Genomic DNA, 19051 nt, shown 5'->3' with positions numbered 1-19051 from the left:
AACGACTGAGCCACCCAGGCGCCCCTAAGTGATGTTTTCTACAATGAATTTTGTTCCACCCTTTTAAGAGAACTAAACTTTAGGCGAAATATATCCTTATTAGTACCAATGAAAAAATATACCATTTGTTCATTCATTTAGCTATTATTTATTGTGATTAGGGATAGTGCTTCAGTGCTTTTGTAATAAATCATATCAATCACTAATATTTTTTACTATGTTCGGTTAGCCAACAAAGTCACCAATCTTTTAAGTGATACTAGAGATAGGGATCATTATATCCTCACTTTTCGGAGACTCTGAGAATGTAAGTATTGTCCCGAAGGCCATAAAGCTTATTATTTGCAATGCCAGTACAAAGTGCTATTGTTCATTAACTATCCTACTTCATTTTAATAACCGCCACCCAGTATTTAGAAATTTTTGTTTCACTTTTGGAGCTTAAGAAACATGTATTGAATAAATGTATAAATGAAATATATCAATTATTAAATTTATGTATTTGGGGATATTATTCCTTTCTTTCTTCACCTGGGATATCCCAAAGAACCAATTTAATAGAAAAATGCATTTAAACTATTGCAGGAAACTTAAAATGCTTTTGGTTTAAGTAACAGCATACCTGCCATCAGTGGCTGAAATATATGGTTATATTAATAAATGTTGAATGACAAGAAATTCAAAGGTTAATTCAGCAGCTCACCCACGTCAGGCTTTTCCATCATTTATGATTCTCTCAACTCCTCCCTCATGATCATGGGAGGCTGCTGCAAGCCTCACAGTCACATACAACTGGGGTTCAAAGGCAAAGGTGGGAAGGGAGGGAGGGGTGCACCCCTTATGCACCTCTCCCTTTCAATCACAGAGAAAACTTTTCCTCAAAATCTCTCAGCAGAGTTACTGTTATGTTTTTTTAGTCTAAACAGGATCACATGGTTAATCCTAAATCTGTTAAAAAGGTATACTATTAGTATAATTGACTAGATCAATCACTAGTCATGCTCCGTTCAGAGTACATTTCTTCCCCCCAATGTGAATAAAATCAGAATTCTGTTTGCAAAACTGAACGGAGGGATGACTAGTTGGTAGGCAACCAGCAGCAGCAGGGGCTATGTCCTTAGGACTCTCTCTGTGCCACACGGTGGGCAGAGCACTCATTCTTCAAACATCTTAGGGACAGAACATATGTTCAATACTGTAATTGCTTGTCTAGACATCATGACACAAATACATACAAGAATAATAATTCACACAAACCAAGGCAAAAGGTATTTTTATTTTTCCCATTAATCAATAACAAAAGTAAGAGTTAGAGAACATAATTACCTTGCCCAGTATCAGCAAATCTCAGCCATCTCTTCAAAGAAGCTGAGAATAGCTATGACTCAAGTTCATGTATCTCTGGCTCCAAAGCCGGAGTTCTTAATGACTAAGACACATTACCCAGATGTCACTTGAGGACTGCCATTTAGAGTAATTGAGATAAATTCTTGTTCCATGTGTTTCCTTTCTTTACTGTGTAACATTTTTAATAATCGACTGCTGTTCCTTTGGAATCAGAATTAATATCTATTAGAACATAATGCTGTGCCCGTATCATATGTATTGTGAACACCAAGATCTAGTTTCTGTCTTCTCAGAGATAACAGGCCACCTGAAAAACTGGCAGGGTGGGGCAGGACAGGTCTATATTTTCAGGCTGAAAAGGATCTTAGCAAAATTCCCCTCTCTCTCTGTCTCTCTGTCTCTCTCTCTCTCTCTCACACACACACACACACTCTTGACCTTGACCAACAGACAACCTTCATAAAAACTAAATATAATGTCTCAACTATTGTCTTGGAAGTGAATAAAGACTTGCCTCTCCAGGCTACAACTTTGAATATACAAGTGTTGTTAATGACTGCAAATGTCTAGAAAACATCTAATAAAACCAAGTATCTTTCAATCAATGATAGATTAATTGAATTTAATATGGTGGGATAGGAAAAGTCACAGTAACTAATTACCCTTATAAGTTTGTGAATGCCTCTAAGTGTGATGTATAGTATCACACTTGTGTATTTTAGTTAAGCGTCTTGTTATTAAATTACCCTGAAACATCAATATTGGAGGTTATAGAGCTCATTTACTATTTATCTGTGTTCTAAGATGGAAGGTCACCTTTTAACATTTAGTTCTTATATTTTGAAATGTGCTTGTGGCTACTGATATCAACCTTAAAATAATGCAATGATGTTACCTAACGAAATAACAGCAATCAATTCCCACAAATATCTGGAGATATTAAAAATATGCTGCAAAATAATCGATTGCCTAAATTATATTTTATCACCCAGTAGCTAGTAAACCTAACTTAATTACATGATGAGTGCTACCTATCATCTCTTCTCTGATTTCAAATTTAGCAGCCTCTGAAGCATTGTTCATTTGTTTGCAAAATGTTACAAATATACACATTAGCTCTTTTGGTGGCATAAAAAAATCCACCTTCTTCTGAAAGCTGTGCGACTTTCGCAAAGAGTTAGTGTTTACTATCATTCCCCTAAAAGCACTTCTAATTGAAGAACCAGGAGTCTGCTGCACACACATGTGCACATGTGTAATTCTCTTTATAAGAGTTCATTTTGGGGGTCAGTATCAAGCCAATTGATAAATGAATTAGGGCTTCATAAACATTTTTTTTCCAGGGGTGAAATAAGAGAGACAAAAAAACCAGAGAGGTAGGAAGCATGCCTAATACATATCACAAACTGTCCTAGACTCTAACATAATCTATCTTACAAGTGAGACCATCTCAGAGCAATAGTGGGAATGGTAGCAATTTCTTCATGGTGTTGGAGGTAAATAAAAAAAATTACATTCAAAAATACTACTATAGGCACACCTCGGTGACTCAGTCGGTTAAGTGTCTGACTCTTGATTTTGGCTCAGGTCATGATTTCAAGGTCGTGTGAGCCCTGCGTTGGGCTCAGCACTGAGCCTGGAGCCTGCTTGGGGTTCTCTCTCTCCCTCTCACTCACCCTCCCTCCCCTCCTCTCTCTAAGTAAATAAATAATATCTTTTAAAAAATACTACTAAATTATTAAGTGTCTATCATGTGCCAAGCATGGGTACTCCGCAAGTATGCTGTCATCTCAAAGCTTACAAAAATTATATAAATGTTGTCGATATGTAAGTTTGTCTACGTTGGGCCCTCCTATGTACTGAAAGTTAGCCAGGTACATAGCACATTTTAACAAGCAAATTTTGCTTTGGCTTTGTTACTTCAATCTCAATTGCCTTAACAATTAGCAGGGAATTAAACTCAAACAAAAAAGAAATTTGGTCCCTCTTGAATTTCTAATCATAATTACATTTGGAATATTTTCCAACATAGTTTAGAGTTTTCTTTCCAAGCTTTCTTTCCTTCCCTTTTTAGCCATTTTCAATGAAGAGCTTTTAATGTTGTGTTGCATACATATTCTGTCTTTTAAAAAATATATATTAGAATTATATCTGTATTAAAAAAAATTCAGATTGGGCATGCCCATTACCTTGAACTCAATTGTTGTTCTGTGCAGCAATGCTGTGTGCACTAAGAACCCAATCAATATCATTACCGTTCTTGGTACATATTAATGACCCTTTTGGTCTCCTATTCCCACATAACTTTTACTCAATTGACACTGACATTTGTTTGTCATATGTGTGGAAACTAGATAATCAATATGCTAAAATCCCCACCCCAACCCATCCCCCAAAAGAGGTACACGTTCTGAATAATAGCTTAAGACAAGAATCAGAAAATTATTTCTGTAAAGAGCTAGAGAGTAAATTCTTTAGCATTTGTGACCATTCCCTATGGTCTTTGTCCAAATTACTGTATTCTGCCCTTTTAAAGGAAAACAGCCAGTGAACATGTAAACAAATGGGTACGGCTATGTTTCAAAAATTGCGCAATGAGCCTACATTCACATTAAAAAAATAGGCACGTTTAGATTTTTTTTATGACCAAGAGTGCTCCAGTTGGAGAGAAATTCCTAAAGATGACAATTATAAATTCCAATCAAAATACAGGACAGGGGCTCCTGGGTGGTGCAGCCGGTTAAGTGTCTGACTCTTGGTTTTGGCTCAGGTCATGATCTCAGTGTCCTGGGATGGAGCGCCATTGTCGGGCTCTGTGCTCAGTGTGAAGTCGGCTTGAGACTCTGTCTCCCTCTCCTTCTGCCCCTCCTCCCCACACTCTCTCCCTCTCTCTCTCTCTCTCCAAATTAGATAAATAAATCTTTAAAGAAATATATAGGACAAAATAACAAAGAAAAAAAACAAATAGTAACAATCACCCAAAGATATCAGTGAGTGAATAAAGTAGATAGATTTTTAATGTGAGTCAACACTGTAAAGAATATGTGGCACAAGATAAATTTTCATTTTTAAGACATTATTCTGATGAAAAGCTTTGATCAATATCATGCAGGATAGTAATATTTCTGATAGAAAACCTGGAGGCAAACCATAAGACACTCTCAACTACAGAAAACAAACTGAGGGTTGCTGGAAGGGAGGAGGATTGGGAGATGTGCCAAATGGGTGATGGGCATTAAGGAGACAATTTGTTGGGATGAGCACTGAGTGTTCTATGTTAAGTGTGAATCACCAAATTCTACTCTTGAAACCAGTACTACACTATATGTTGGAGGTAATTAGGATCCAGTTGACCTTAGAAGATGGGACTATTAACCAATGGTATGAAAAAAGAGTTATTTAATTTCATTAAGCCTGTAGGCACATAAAAAGGAATGATGTGAAGGAAATTTTGGCAGACCAAGGACCTGTTGTGACAGATAATTAAGAGAAACGAAGAATTCAAAAACCTTGGAGAGGCAGTTGCTTTTAACTAGACTAACTTCAATATACAAGCTCAAAAAAGTAGGATTCTACCTTTCATTTGAATGGTTGGCTGATATTTCCAAGATCTATAATAAATGAAATTGAGGTGCCCAAAATTCATTGAAAGTTCCAAAGATTTAGTGATATAGAGTTGATAGAATAGATTTATTATGAGCAACACACCCAAACAGCCCTTAATCCTGACTCTAGAAAGGCTGTGTTATGGACTGAATGTTTGTATTCCCCAAAATTCATATGTTGAAGACCTATGTCTTTAAGAACTTGCGGCTATCAACCAAGGTGATTATGCAGTAAAGAAAGAGAAATGTCCAGATTTTTCAAGATTTATTTGACATGGTCTCAGCATTAGTTTTCTATTGCTGCTTTAACAAATTTCACAAATTGACGGTATATACCCCCACACACAAAATTATGGTTCTGAAAGTCCCATGTCTGAAAAGGGTGTTTCTGGGCTAAAATGAAAATGTCAGCAAAACTTCCTTCCTTTCTGGAGGCTCTAAAGGAGAATCTAGATTTTTCTTGTCCCAGTTTCTAAAAGCTGCCCATATTTCTTGGTTCCTGGCCCACTTCTATATTCAAAGCCAATAATTACTGGTCAAGACTTTTTCATATCACAATTTGACATAATCATGTGCATCTCTTCCATTATAAGGACCCTTGTGAGTATATTGGGCCTACCTGAATAACCCAGTATAATCCTCCCATCCCAAGGTCAGTTAATAGTAGTCTTTATTCCCTCTACAACCCTAATTCCATAACATACCAACAGGTTCCAGAGAGTAGGATATAGGTACATTTGGGTGATCATTATTTTGTCTACTACCAGGCTCTAAACTAACAACTAATTTCTGGCCACATAGGCTATTATGGTGATCTAGCAATGAAAGGGGGAATTTATGAGGGTCAAATAGTAAGAGTTTGACTTGAGACGTTCTCATAGTGATCTTAGAAGGCTGGTAATATCATGACATTGGTTCCCTAACCCATGAAGTAAAGGTTATTTTAAAAGAAAAAGGCAAGTGAAAGCTTCTAAAACCACATTTCTAGTCAAAGTAATAACGCAAAAGCAATACCCCCTTTCTGGGAGAATTGGGAAGATTAGGGCCCACACCAGAATTGGAAGGTGCACAGGTGGAAATATCTATTTCATCTGCCTCTTGGGCCAAAGGGAGGTACAGAAAGCTCTTGCAGTTGCTGTTCCAAATTCAGTCTCTTTACTGAAGCAAAGTAACGCATCCTTTAGTTCACTTAAAACACACACAGTCACCCATATTTTACCTATATTTTGATTACATTTATATGCATATAATCAGCACAAATCACAGTAATATATAGAATATACACACACTTTCTCTATCCCTTTCTTCCTTTTTCTTGTGGTAATGTTAGAGTTGTGTCCAGAGGTTACTGGTTCTGAGCGACTCTTGGGGATGGGGATAAGGGAAGAATTTCCACCCATAGTGGGAATATAAATACAAATTCTTAGCTATAGATTTTAATACTCCTGCCATGCAAGAGTTATGAAACCAAAACCATCTTATAGTTAATAGAAACTTATCAGTTGGTTTCACAGCTTGGGCTAAGATGCGCACCTCCTACTTAGATGGTATGAGCATTTTCCTTGGATCATTAAAAACAGTATCAGCAATGAAATTGGGAACATCTGCCAATGGTTTGCTTGAGAGTATTCTTCCTTGTATGCATAAAAATGGAAATAATAGTAAAACTGTAGGGCACCCCACAATTTGATATAAACAGCTTAATATGATCACATTTTAGCAGCTATTAATATAACTGTTGGAGTATCATATAAGCAAAGACTTAATGCCAAAGAAAGGCAGACTGTTAAAAAAATATTTGATATCTTCCTGGAGCTAAAATAAAGCAATATGTAAGATTTAGGTTTATTGTTCCCCAAAACATCAACTGCTAGAGGATGTTTAGCAAAGAAGTTGTCCTTCCCTGAATTATGAAGTTGCAGAACAAATAAACCTGCAGGATGACAGAGTAAGATTGTTTCAGGGATACAGTTACAAGGATGTAATCTTCAGAGATTTCTTTGTAAAACTTATGAATGTCTAAGATAAATATTGCACTGTTCTCACCTTACATTGTTTTCTTTTCACATAAATGTTGTTAGAGATGATAGTGTGATCGAAACGTAACCTTCAAAATAAATGTTTAATAAATGTTTAAGTTCATAGGGCCAAATAATAAAAATCATGCCTACTAACAATAATTTGTAATAATAACTTATACAATAATTACAGACAGCCGAGAGTGGACTCCAGTATATTATTACAACACCCTCCCACCTTGAGAAAAACATTCCAATTGCATCTAGAAGTCTTTAAAAAAAAATCTAAGTTTACACAGGCAAGCTTAAACTTTGCAAACTTATTTCGGTGACACCAAGAATTATAATTACATTTCTTTAAATAAAATATATGAAACTAATAACACTTTACTTTTGTTCACTATATTTACCTCCTGGCATGAAATCAGCTTTCAGTAATGTGAGTACTATACAGCCTAGAGAAACACATATTATGCTTCAAAGAGAATTAAGATAGATGAGAACTCATCCTAGCTCCTAAGGTCCACCATCACTTATAGTAGCCAGAGGGGGAAAAGATGGAAAGTTATTACCCAGGAGTACTCTGATTTTTTCTATTGTTTGTTTGGTACCATCCCCTCACACCCAATGCCACTGTTGAGCCCCAAGCATTAAGCTGAGTAAGGACAGTTCTAAATTGCATAAACAAACTAGAAATGGCTGCTTGTGTCTAGGTGGATGCAGGGCCAAGAAAACTTCAATCTGGGGTAGATACAGGTGAAAACAGTATTGAAGGTAAGTTCAGAAGAGTGAGAAAATGCACAAAAATGGAACATATGGTCAAAGATGAGAAAGAAGACTTGGCAATAAATAAGGAATACATTTATAGACCAACCCTAACTATATGCACTCCTAGTCATTTGTTTTATTAGCACCTTTGACTGAGCCTCTCCATTTTCCTCATCTCCCCTCACTGCCAGATAACAGTAAAATAGTATTTTCGCTACCCAAACACTGAATTTTTAGTCTGAGATAATAGTAAAGTTTCCCCAAAGATTGCTTTGGCCAGGTTGAGAAGTGGAAAAACTCCATTCTTAATTTGGACCTACACAAGTCACGTAAACTTCTGAACCTCAGGATCCCCATTTGAACAGATGACATTTATATCTAAGGATTAACATAGTATGTACCATCTGTCTACCAGAGTGCCTGGTATATGAACATTCCATACAGTAACTATTTGTATTTGTATTTATGGAAACAATGGCAATCATAATATTAAGTCATATTTTTAGTGACCATTCACCTTACTCAAACTGATTATGACTTCCTTCCTATACATGCTGCTCTCTAGCATTCCATCCCAGAGCACAGATACTAAGCAGTGAAGTTAAACTGCCAAAGAAAAGACTTAAAAGATCACTCTCCTAACTAAATGATATCACCCTTATTCTACTCCAAAAATTCATCTTTCATGATATAAGAATCTAACAATTTGCTATCTTTCTCCTGAGAGTGTTGTACTACTTAAGTGCCTAGATATTTTGGTCTGTGAAGAATATTTTTCTGAAGTACGAATTATTTGAAAGGAGAAAAGGAAGGAAGAAGGGAAGGAGGGAAGGAGAGAGAAAAGGAGGAAAGGAGGGGGAAGGAAGGGATAGGAGGGTGAGAGAAGGGAAAAGCAGGAGGGATTCCCCTTGTGAATAAATAGAGAAGGAATATAAAACAGATAAATTTACTAAGAGATACCATTATAGTCTTAGGGGCTACTGACTCTGATCTTGATTCAGTGGTTTTCCTGTGATAGATTTCACTGGCTTATGGAAGTAGAAGTTAAGGACCTGGGTCCTTCTAAGGATACAAACTATATCTAAGATCCCTAGCTATCAGTGGGTCCCTGTAATGCCTGATCACTTTGCAAAAGGAAAAACTAAAATTCCCAAAATAATTCCACTTTCAATAATGAGCATCTAGGTAATTTTGACCAACCTCTCTGCTAAAACAACTTTACAAGTAGGACAGATTAAAAATAAAATTCTCAGTTTTACTAGGTAAGAATAAGTCGGTAAGAATTAGCAGGCTGAGTTAAACCGGATGCTTTGGAATCCAGAGAAGTGAAGTGAGCCCTATACTTGGGCTGTGTTTGCTCTAAGGTCATTTTCCTTTCCAGAAGATGAAATCAGGAGGCTGAGCTGAAAATTTTGCAGCCTCACAGGAGTAGGAGATCAAAAATCTTGATCTACTTGGTCTCTAGTTGAAGAACTACTGAATCATCCCACCACTGTAAGCAGATACTGAAATGGTTGTACCCTAGAAGATTAACTGGAATTAAACTATCCCTACTGTACCTAGCATTCAAATCATCCGGATAGACCAGAAAATATGAAATCAGATAAAGGAGAAACTGACTTACTAGTGTCCTTATGTGTCTAGAATAATTCCTGAAGGAAGAAAACAGTATCTTATCATCAAAAAATTATTTTATTTTTTTTTTCAAATTAGCAGTGAGATTGGGGGGAAGACACAAAGACAGAAGAACTATAAACACCTATAACTAGACTGTAAAACAGCTATGCTTGTGATGTTTAAAAATAAAGAGGTGGGGTACCTGGGTGGCTCAGTCGGTTAAGCATCCAACTCTTGATTTCACCTCAGGTCATGATCGCAGGGTCCTGGGATCAAGCCCCCCATCAGGTTCTGTGCTCAGCAGGGAGTCGGCTTGAGGATTCTCTCCCTTTCCCTCTGCCCCTCCCTCTACTCACGCTCTCACTCTCCCTCTCTCTCAAATAAATAAACAAATCTTTAAAAATAAATAAATAAAGGGATGCCTGGGTGGCTCAGTTGGTTAAGCATCTACCTTTGGCTCAGGTCATGATCCTGGGGTCCTGGGATCAAGTCCCACTTCAGGCTCCTTGCTCAGTAGGGAGACTGCTTCTCGCTCTGTCTGCAGCTCCCCCTGCTTGTGCATGCTCTCTCTGACAAATAAAGTCTTTTAAAAATAATAATAAATAAATAGGAATGCCACACTTGAATATTTAAGCAAGAAACTAGTAATTATATAAAATGATTGAATGGATCTGAAAAAAATCAAATAGAATTTCTAGAATAGTATGATAAATGCTGCAGTCAATAGACTGAGACGACCGAGAAGACAGTTAATTTAAGGGGAAGAAAAAGAACTTAACTAAAATGAAGAAAAAAGCATCAAAAAAAGTGGGAAATAAAAAAGAGAGAGAAAACATGGGATAAAAATATAAGCTGCAACAAGGATTTAATTAGAATCTCAGAGAGTACAATGTGGTATGCAATTTTTGGTGAAATTATGGATGAGAAGTCTATTGTATCTCAGGCAGGTAAATGAAAAGAAATCTATGCATACCACATCACACAAAAACTACAGGGGGTGGAAAAAAGACAAACAAAATGGTAGAAGCAATTACAGAAAAAAAAGATTACCTCCAAGCAAAGGAGTAATTAGATGTTTAGCTGACTTCTCAAGAGCAAGAATAGAAAGTGGATGTAATAAAATTTTCTCTCAAGGAATTGAGAGAAAATAACTTACCAACCTAAAATTCAGTATCTGGGGAAAATACTTTTCAAGGATGAGGCTAGACAAAGACAATTTGAGATTGAAAAACAAAAACAAAAACAAAAAACAACTGGGTGAATTTACTACTGGCAACCCCAATCTTAACAACATATCAAAGAAAATTTTTCAGGCAGGAAAACAATCTATGAGAGAGAGAAAGTATAGTAAATGTAGTACAATCATGGCTAGTGGGCTTTAATGGAAGTTAAACAGCTCTATAGTCTTTATATTACCTGGGAGGAGTAAAACAATTGATCAGCCTAAGGTTTTGATAAGTTGTGGGAGCATATGTTAATATCTGTAATAACAACTAAAGAGAAATTGATTGTATAACTTTAAACTAATCCAGCAGTGGTAAAAAAAAAAAATACACGGATTAAAAAAACAAAAGGGAAGAAGAGAAATAAGAAACACAGAACAAATGAAAATACGTTGTGTTAAAAAACTATAAAGTCTAATATCAAAAATTACTTTTAATATAAAAAGTAAATATTCTATTAATTAAAAACTATCCATTGTATTTTTAAATCCCTGTTTGTAGAAAAATATTTAAACATTAATGATTTAAACATACAGGATATAGATTTGTAACTTAATTGCTAGAAAAAATTATTATACAAAGAGCAACAGATTGCTGGCATAGATATATTAATATCAGTAGACATCAGAATTAAGGCAAAGGCATTATTAGAAATCAAGAGGATCACTTCATAATGATAAGAGTTTAATTCACCAGGACCACACAAACATTTTAATTTCTTAAATCTAATAACTGGCCTTGAATATTAAAAAGCAAATATTGACATAAGTACAAGGATAAATGGAAAATCTATGATGATACTGGGAGTTTTTAATATTTCTCTCTAGGCACATAACAGAAGACCTGGGGAAAAGCAGAATATTTGAACAACCATGATAATGAAACAACTGCAGAATGTATCTGCTGGACAAGCACACATGAAACCTTTTTTAAAAAAATTGACTGGGGGGGGGCACCTGGGTGGCTCAGTCAGTTAAGGGTGGGACTCTTGGTTTCTGCTGGGGTCATGATCTCAGGGTTGTGGGATGGCAGGGCGTTGGGCTCCTGGGCTCTGTGTAGAGTCTGCTTGAAATTCTCTCTCCCTCTCCCTCCCCCTCTGCCCCTCCTCCAGTTCATGCACTCTCTCTAAAATAAATAAATAAAAACTTTATAAACACAACAAAACAAAAATTGTATACTGGCCTATAAATCAAGCCTCAAAATACTTCAAAGAATTGAAAAGTTTATTTTTTCTGACCATAATAAAATTTTACTAGGAATCAATAATAAAAAATAACTAAAAATATCCAATGTTTGGAAATCATAATGGAAAATGTAAAACATATTGTGATGTTATTGAAAATGAAAATACTAGATATCAATATTAGAAGATGAGTTCTGGAGTCCCAGCTGGTTCCTATCACAGTCCCCCAGTTGCCCACCTCCTCTTTCCTTCTAATATGACAGATACCACTGTGTCCTTCACCAAGGACTTCCTAGCAGGTAGAGTGGCCCTGGCCATCTCCAAGACTGTGGTAGCACCGTTCCAGTGGGTCCAGCTGCTGCTACAGGTACAGCATGCCCACAAGCAAATCACCACAGATAAGCAATACAAGGGCATTATAGACGGCATGGTTCGCATCCCCAAGGAGCAGCCCTGTCCTCTTAGTGTGGTAACCTGGCCAATGTCATCAGATACTTCCCCGCCCAAGCTCTCAACTTTGCCTTCAAAGATAAATCAAGCAGATCTTTCTGGGTGGTGTGGACAAGAGGACACAGTGTTGGCGCTACTTCTCAGGGAATCCGACATCAGGTGGTGCTGCTGGGGCCACAACCTTGTGTTTTGTGTATCCTTTTAATTTGGCCCATTCCCATCTAACAGCTGATGTGGGCAAAGCTGAGGCTGAAAGGGATTCTGAAGTGACTCCTTGGTTGAGATCTATAAATCTGATGGGACTAAGGGCCTGTACCAAGGCTTTAATGTGTCTGTGCAGGGCATTATCTGCCAAGGTGCCTACTTTGGTATCTAGAACACTGCAAAGGGAATTCTTCCAGATCTCAAGAGTTTGCACATCTTTATCAGCTGGATGAGCATACAATCTGTCACAGCGGTTGCTGGGTTCACTTCTTATCCGTTTGACACTGTTCATCACCCAATGATGATGCAGTCAGGGCACAAAGCAATTGACATGTTTGACTGCTGGAGGAAGATTGCTCATGATGAAGCAGCCAAAGCTTTTTTCAAAAGTTTATGGTCCAGTATTCTTAGGGGCATGAGTGGTGCCTTTGTGCTTATCTTGTATGATGAAATCAAGAAGTTCACATAAGTTATATTCTAGTCCCCCACTCCCACCCCATGAACAGTAGTATTGTATTACATAACATAACAGTAGTCTCTTAAAGCTATTTCCATGATGATGGGACTCGATTATATTGTTTATTTCAGTCACTCCCGATAAATGTGAAGAAATAAAAAAAAATCTGAAATATTTCAAAAAAGGAAGATGAACTAAAATGCGTTCTTTTGAACATGTGTTTCTTCTGAAAACACATAACACACATGCATATATGTTAAGAAAGAGGAAAAAGTGAGTCAAGCATACATCTCAAAATTGGAAAATGAAGAACAAAATAGACTGAAACAAAGTAAAAAAAAAGAGAGCAGAGATAAAATAGAATATATATAATAATATATACATAAAATATTATATTTTTTAAGACCCACAAAGTCAAAGGTAGTTTATTAGGGGGGAAAAAATCACCTACTAAACATAAAATCTACAAACCTCTAGTGAAGTTGAAGGACAAGAAAAAGAGAGAAGCTACAAATACTCAGTATTGGGCTTAGAAAAGTATTCACTACAGATCCTATGGTCTTTAGGAATATAATGAGGAAATTATAAGCAATTTTATAACTAAATTGACTTCAAATGAATATATATTAAGTTCATGGTAATTTCATAATTTATCAAAAATGACACAAAAGATATAGAAAATCTGAACTGTTATTTAACTATGGGAGACGCTAGGTCTATAATTTAAAACTGAATGAGAAATTCTGTGCCAAGAGAGAGACTCTGATAAATGTTACCAAACACTTAAGAAAGATAAAATATCAATACACGTTCTTTTTCAAAGATTAAAATAAAACTCATTTAATGAGGTTGGCCAACTGCAAGTTAAAAAAAAAAAAGGTGAGAAGAACAGTAAAATAAATAAGTTAAAGGCCAATCACAACCCCAAGCAAAAATCATAAACAAAATATTAGCAAACTGAAAACAGCAATGTAAAAAATGGTAAAACATTAAAACCAAGTTCATTTAATTCCAAGAATGTGAGGTAGATTCAAATATGCATTTTTCTTCATTAATAAAGAGAAAATCATATAGTCTCAATACATGCAAAAATATTTTCTAGCAAACTGGAATAGAAGGAAAATTTCTTGATCTGATAGAATATCTATAAAAATATAACACTACAGAGACTATCATAGAAAATCATTTAAAAATTAGTAGTCAGGTACCTAGGAATACATGTAACATTAGATGTGTAAGACCTCTATTAAGAAAATTGTAAACTTTATTGACAGAAATAAAAGACCATAAAATAATAGGATATACCATGTTCATGTATTTATAGGTTTAATTTTTTAAAGGTGCCATTATCAACTAGGTTCCACAGATTCAACACATTCCCAATAATCTCAATAGAATGTGTGTGTGCGTGTGTGTGTGTGTGTGTGTGATAGGACAAACTGAATCTGACATTTAAATAGAAGGTTTAAGGGCCAGTGACAGCCAAAAACTTCTTGAAGAAGACAAACAAGCAGTAAAACTTGCCTCCCCAGATTTTAAGACTTATAAAGCTGTACAACATGTGGAGTATTGGCATGAAGATAGAATAATAGAACAGAATTGAAAAAAGAGACCTGTGCATATTTAAAAGAACACTTCATTTTTTTAAAAAACCTACACTGAAGGGGCACCTGTTTGGCTCAATCAGTTAAGCATCTGTCTTTGGCTCAGGTCATGATCTCAGGGTCCTGGGATCAAGCCCCACGTTGGGCTCCCTGCTTAGTGGGGAGCCTGCTCCTGCCCCTGCTCATGCTCTCTCTTGCTCTCTCTCTCAAAGAAAGAGATAAATAAAATCTTTAAAAATAAATAAATAAAATTAAAAAAAATAAAACCTACACCATAGAGCAATGAAGATAGGATACTCTTTTCAATGTAAGACATAGGAAATTGGATATTCTTAAATAGTAAAAAGAAAAATTAGATTTATATTCACAGCCTATAAAAAATGTTTCATGGAGATTATAGACATAAATATAAAAGGAAAATAAAAATCTTCTGGGAAAATAATATAAAATAATATCTTCATATTCTCATGCAAACAATAGCTTTTAAATAAGTTACAGATAATACTATCAGGGCAAATGATAAAATTAAGAATATCAGTTCATCAAATTAATTTCTTAATAAATTAAGGTAATGAAATACCAAGCCAAAGAATGCAACGGTAGATAGGCAACACATAATTTTAAAAGGATTCACACCCAGTATACATACAAATTTCGTATAAATCAATTTAATGACACAAGAAATAAACAATTCCAATTACATGAGTGAATGATCCAAGCAAGAAAGAGTCAGAAGAGAGCAGAAAGCTGTGTGCTCTCCAAGGACTCAGTTCCTTCCTCTGAGATCCCTGGTTTCCCAGATCCCCTTGTTTCAGGCTTTCTAGAGTCTGGATTCTTCAACTATTCTCCAGTTCTGGGAACCCCATTAGTGTGACCAAAGCAGTCAGTGCTCAGTAAGTATTTCTTGTTTTTCTCTGCTTTCCCCAGCCTTTTTGTAGATGAGTTGCAGTTATTTAACCTGTTCTGGTCAATGGACCATAAACAGAAGTAAGCAATGATCCTTCCTGGCCAAAGTCATTTACCTCTGGTGTTCCTCTTCTTCCTCAGCGCTGTATCTCTGGGCACCATGTGTTCCACATGGTGCAACCTAAAGATGAAAAAGGCTGCCTGACTTGCATCTAACTTTACATAGGAAAAAAATAAGCCACTCGGTTTTTGCAGTTCAATTTTTACTTTGGTGAGCCACAATGGGGTTCTGTCCTAATTTATACAACAGGAAAACAAATATAAGAAATTTGTCAGGTCTAAACATTAGTATATAATTGCTTACATAGTCTATCAATCCTTCTTGCAAGGAACAAAGGAGTTCATTTAAATACACTGGAGGAAATAAAAATATAAGAGCAAAACAAAATGTCAATTTTCAGTGAAAATATTTGTCGGAATCTCATTAGTTTCCAGATCAGTTCTAGTGTTTGTTGCTGTGCCGACTAATCTGAAAACACAAGTATCTTTACCTCCCTATTATACACATATAAGAAATGAAAAATTCATTCCTAATTCTCAGACAATAGAAATACTAAGTCCTTTGATTTAAGCTATGATAAGCAGTATAGTCTGTTGTCAATGACAATGCACATCTCAAAAGATAAACTGGAAATGGAAGATCAAACTGTGAATTATAATTTAAAAATGATTTAGAAGACTTTTTTTTTAATGTGGAAACATCTCATCTTCAAGAATAATGTATTTTAGGAACTAAAACTTTCATTGGAAAACATAAGTTCCCATATATTTTCCAGTGTCATTATTATTTAAATTCTCAAAGAGCAGCACAACAAAAATGATTCTTGGGTGATGATTATTATTACTTTAAAAAAATACATGTTACTGAAGAATGGTGATTTTAAAATTCATATATCTCATAAAATTTTAGCAAAAATGCTAAGAGAAGGGCACCTCGGTGGTGCAGTCCGTTTCGGCTCAGGTCATGATCTCATGGGTCGTGAGAGCCCCAAGTCAGGCTCCGTGCTTGTGTGGGGTCTGCTTGAGATTCTCTCTCTCTCCCTCCCCTCTGTCCCTCCCATTCCTGCTCTCTCTCTAAAATAAATAAATCTTTTAAAAATACCAAGAGCAAAGAACAAAAATACCAATCCTTATTTTGTATTATTATAAAAAGAAAGAGGGAAAATATGAAAATCTTGGTGGTCATAATTTCTAATAAAATCATTCAACCCCTTATATTTAAAAATTCATAGGACTGACTAAATCTCTGAAATCTGGTGCCTGATGGCTTTGGTATCCAGTTCTTCCATAAAAAAGACACACACTCTTTAGCTCTTTAGACTGTGACTACTGAAATATTGAAACCACACCAATGGACATATGATACTGATTCTATTTATCAGAATTCTAGCTCTAGTGTTTGTCAAAGTTCTGCATAGTTTCTGAAAATAAAGCACCTGTGGGAGACCAGGATATCAAACTCACCTACCAGGGAACCACTGGAAGTACTCCTTTCAAAACATGGGTTCAGGTAATCTCAACCTGCTTCCTGCTCTGATCTTAGTATCATGGACATAAGATGATTTAGTTGTTCCAACTCAATGTCTCCCCGTATCTAACTGACCCCTCCTTCCCCATGCCATTCTGTGGCAACACCACCCTGTAACAAATCTCTCTACATTCTTCTGGCATTTTCTAACTTCAACTCTTCATTCCAAATCCCTGGACTTTTCCTTTTTCAGAAATGCTTTTCTATTAATTTATCTCAGGGGAAGCCTACGCTGAGCCTTCATCTCTTTTCTTTTTATATACTGAGACATCTCACTCACTCTTATAATTCTAGTTAATATCTAAATCTTAGTGATTCTCATGAAACTAACACCAGCCCAAGAAACTCCTATGAACATCAGATTCTAAATGCAACCAACTCCTGTCACAAAGATTTGACTTAATACTTAATTTTTGTTTTCTCAAATAATCTTCTGCTTCAATAATTTCTACCCCATTCAAGAGCAACTCTGCATTATAGTGCTACCCATCTCCAAAGACATTCAACAAGGATGTTACTCTTAGTACCTTTTGCTCCCTCATCATTGACCTCATCCAGTTAATCACCCAGGTCTATCAGTAATATCCCTGAAATCTGTCAAATCTGCCTAGTACTCTTGCCTGTCACTACCCTTGTCTAGACTCACCTGAACCACTAAAATCTCCCCCTGCCTCCGATTGTGCCTTCATCTAATTCATTTTCCCTAAAGAAACCTCTCTAAAACCCAAGCCTGATCATGCCTTGTCCTCAATATCTACTCACAGTTTCTATAATAAAATTCAAATATCTACCATTGCATAATTTATCAGCTATGTTCTTAACTATTTTGAATCACTGTTTCTCATAGGATTCTACCAAAGCAAACTTCTTTTAGTTATCTAAGCATATTATCCTTATTACAGGTCTTTGTGCATGCTGTTAAATTTACCAGGAACCTTAATACTGCCATCACCACAATTTTAGCTTAAGTCAAAACATTTCTTTCAGTTCAGTTAGGTGTCTCTCACTGGAAAGCATTTCCTGACCCTTAAGCCTGAGTTAAATAACTTTCTTACATGCTCTCATAGCATCCTGTATGCTTACCATGGGGTATGATAATTGGCAGTGGCCTCAACTGTCTTAACACTTCTGTCTCCAGTGCTCAAACAGACCCAGGCACTTGTAATATTTAATTAGTAGATTAATGGGGTCAAAACTTTGTCAGTCCACAATTGAGAACTCTCTATATAATAAAGAAAAATGTGAAACCATCTTTTTTTTCTAAAACACTTTCTTTTAGAGTGATTCTCATTAAAATCTCCTTTATTTTTAATAAAGAAGCTTTGATGCAATTTTCCCCACCTTTTCATTCTAGATGTTTAATAAAGGATAGGCATACTGATGTTAACGATATTCTAAGCATGGCCAGCAGCAATATTGTGAAATTCTATATGCTATTAGCATTAATTGGCGATGTTGTCCCTGATGGACAAGCTATTATCTACCCCTAGCCCTGGTTGTCTCATTTTGAATGCTTATCTTTATCCAATTGTTAGAGCCAAAATCTTTTCTATTGTTGTCTCCCTTAGAGGATGATTTATTTGATAGCTCGGTTGCAAACACAATTTCTTCCCAAATTATCCTATCCATTCCATTATTCCCTTTCTATTATCTTGAGAGTCCAAAAGACTAAGTAAAAAGATGAGGTGCCAAATTCACTGTAACTTTTAGAAACAGAGAGTGACATTGTTAAATCTTTTGATGAAATTTTGGGAATGTGTCCCTGTCTTTCCAATTAAATCTGAATGATGCCTGATTGATGAAGGATGGTGGTGAGATTCTATCAATGAAGTCTCATGTAAATACACATGTAAATATTTAAAACATGTCACTTGAAATTTTCTGGCAGAGTCTCAAAGTTTATCTTCTAAATTGTTTTCTACCATTAGTACCATGGTAAGAAATGAATCCACAGTTTGCTCTAGGGCTCAAGGACAATTGTATAAACACTCATATAATCATAGCACACCAGATGAGTTGGTTTTGGTTAAAGAAAGACCAAACATTCAATGATTAAGGAAGTCAAATATATAATACCATAA

At 35.9% G+C, this 19051-nt stretch overlaps 1 protein-coding gene and 1 pseudogene across 1 annotated transcript in view; one reads left to right on the top strand and one right to left on the bottom strand.

Annotated features, from left to right (window-relative positions):
- Positions 1-19051, bottom strand: part of ADGRL3 (adhesion G protein-coupled receptor L3) — a 1229798-nt gene that overhangs the window by 162958 nt on the left and 1047789 nt on the right. The gene's annotated exons all lie outside the window — the stretch shown is intronic.
- On the top strand, positions 12015-12884 carry LOC113924595 (annotated as a pseudogene).

The sequence above is a fragment of the Zalophus californianus genome, chromosome 2 (genome assembly GCF_009762305.2).
Source record: "Zalophus californianus isolate mZalCal1 chromosome 2, mZalCal1.pri.v2, whole genome shotgun sequence".
NCBI lineage: Eukaryota > Metazoa > Chordata > Mammalia > Carnivora > Otariidae > Zalophus > Zalophus californianus.
The sequence above is the reverse complement of the archived record's forward strand: the minus strand, read 5'-3'. Positions and strand labels throughout refer to the sequence as shown.